Genomic DNA, 2602 nt, shown 5'->3' on the forward strand with positions numbered 1-2602 from the left:
GCCATAATTAACAATTACTGAGCTAGATCTAAGTTTGGAAAAACTTAAGCTAGCTGAACCCATTTAATTGATGCAAGAAACTTGCCTATTTGTAGGTAAATTTTAGTGGTGAAATAAGGATATTTTGCTGCCTTGTATAACACAAGATTTGATGCTTAATAGACTGTTTGCAATCTGGTTTAATGCAGGAATGTGTTGAGGGGGTTGTAGACAATATATAGTGGGTTTTGGAAAAAAACTTACTGGGTGTTTTGGAAATCGGTTAACTCTGATGTAATTGCTGAGCCATTGCTGAACTTATGCTATAACAACTGGAAAGAAATTATAGGGGGATTAACCACCCAGATCACTTGTTCACATATAAATTTCTCACAGACTTGATTTCTCTTGGTTCCATTATTTTAGTTTAATTAATTCTGCATATATACTTTTCATTTCAGATTCATTTACCCATTATTCCTTTGAATTGGTTATTGTCTTCTTGAATTGTTTTTAGTTGATTTTACATTTATTTAGTTTAAAATCCCTGTGGAGACGATACTCATTTACCATTATATTACTTGTGCGACTACGTATACTTGCGTATTTTAATTGCTATAATTTTTGCAACAAGTTTTTGGCGCCGTTGCCGGGGATTTTAAAATTAAATTATGTTTTATCAACTATTTGACAATTTATTTTCATTGTTTTTAACCTTGTTGGTTCGGGTTGTACAATCTCAGGTACCTACAGTGTATGAACCAGCAAGAGGACAGTGAACTTGCTCCTATTGATCCCGAGATCGAACGAACTTTCAGAAAAAGGAGAAAGGATCAAAAGGCTAAAAGCCGAGGCACTATGGCTGAACGTGTTGATGATGAGGGGGATGGCCAGCAAGTCACTAATCCCATTGTTTTGGCGGATGACAGAGCCAGAGCAATACGGGAATACGCTGCCCCCATGTTTAATGAGCTAAATCCAGGCATTGTGAGGCCAGAAATACAAGCAGCTCAATTCGAGCTCAAGCCAGTGATGTTTCAAATGCTCCAAACCGTGGGGCAGTTCAGCGGGATGCCAACGGAGGATCCTCATCTTCACCTTCGTTCATTCTTGGAGGTGAGCGATTCCTTTAAGCTTCAAGGAGTGAGTGAAGAAGCATTAAGGCTGAAGCTATTTCCATTCTCATTAAGAGACCGAGCTAGATCATGGCTCAACACTTTGCCTCCTGATTCTGTCACAAATTGGAATGATCTTGCTGAAAAGTTTCTGCGCAAATATTTCCCTCCCACCAGAAATGCAAAATTTCGGAGCGAAATCATGTCATTCCAGCAGCTTGAAGATGAATCAACCAGTGATGCATGGGAGAGATTTAAGGAACTTTTGCGGAAGTGTCCACACCACGACATCCCGCACTGTATACAGATGGAGACCTTCTATAATGGCCTCAATGCAGCTTCTAGAATGGTGTTAGATGCCTCGGCCAATGGTGCTATCTTGTCCAAATCTTATAATGAAGCTTTCGAAATTCTGGAAAGGATAGCCAGTAATAATTATCAATGGTCCAACACAAGAGCTCCAACAAGCAGAAAAGTGGCGGGGGTTCTGGAAGTAGATGCATTGACTGCTTTGACAGCCCAAATGGCTTCCATGACTAATATTCTGAAAAACATGAGTTTGGGGAACAACATTCAGCCAGCTGCTGCTATTCAAAGTGGAGACATTTCCTGTGTATATTGTGGAGATGGGCACATGTTTGAAAATTGCCCTTCCAACCCAGCAGCAGTTTGTTATGTGGGAAACCAGAATTTTAACTGAAACAGTGGCCCATACTCAAATTTGTACAACCCAGCGTGGAGGCAACATCCGAATCTATCTTGGGGGGGTCAAGGAGCAAGTTCCAGCAGTGTACCAGCACAAGGGAAGCAAGCTTATCCACCAGGTTTTTCTCAGGAGCCAAGGGCTCCACAACCGCAACACCCTCAAGGCTCTCAATCCAACTCTTTGGAGAGTCTAATGAGGGACTATATGGCAAAAAATGATGCAGTGATACAAAGTCAAGCAGCATCCCTTCGTAATCTTGAAATGCAGCTGGGGCAATTAGCCAATGATCTGAAAAATAGGCCTCAAGGTTCTTTGCCTAGTGACACGGAGAATCCAAGGAGGGATGGGAAGGAACATTGCAAGGCTATCAATCTAAGGAGTGGAAAAATTCTGGAAAATTCTGAGGAGGAAATAAAGGGCAGTGGGGAGCCCACTTCAATCCAAACTGAAGGAGAATCTAGTAAAAAACCAGCAAAAGAAGTTACTGAAATTGGCCCAGTTGATACAGCATCGGGTCAGCAATCTGTTTCAGTAAAGTCTATACCAAAACCGCCCCTACCATTTCCTCAGCGATTTCGCAAACATCAGCAAGATGGGCAGTTCAGGAAGTTTATGGATGTGTTAAAACAACTTCATATTAACATTCCCTTGGTGGAAGCCTTGGAGCAAATGCCAAACTACGTCAAATTTTTGAAAGATATTTTGACGAAAAAGAGAAGGCTGGGGGAGTTCGAAACTGTTGCTCTTACAGAGGGTTGCAGCGCTATGTTGAAGAGTAAAATCCCTCCAAAATTGAAGGACC

At 41.4% G+C, this 2602-nt stretch overlaps 1 non-coding gene across 1 annotated transcript; it reads right to left on the minus strand.

Moving 5' to 3' along the window:
- Window positions 1–1279: 1279 nt before the first annotated feature.
- On the minus strand, window positions 1280–1385 carry LOC133820321 (small nucleolar RNA R71). Its single transcript, XR_009886739.1, has one exon. It is a non-coding gene; the product is annotated as a small nucleolar RNA R71 (small nucleolar RNA).
- Window positions 1386–2602: the final 1217 nt, after the last annotated feature.

This window comes from Humulus lupulus, chromosome 2 (genome assembly GCF_963169125.1).
Source record: "Humulus lupulus chromosome 2, drHumLupu1.1, whole genome shotgun sequence".
In the NCBI taxonomy this organism is placed as follows: Eukaryota; Viridiplantae; Streptophyta; class Magnoliopsida; order Rosales; family Cannabaceae; genus Humulus; species Humulus lupulus.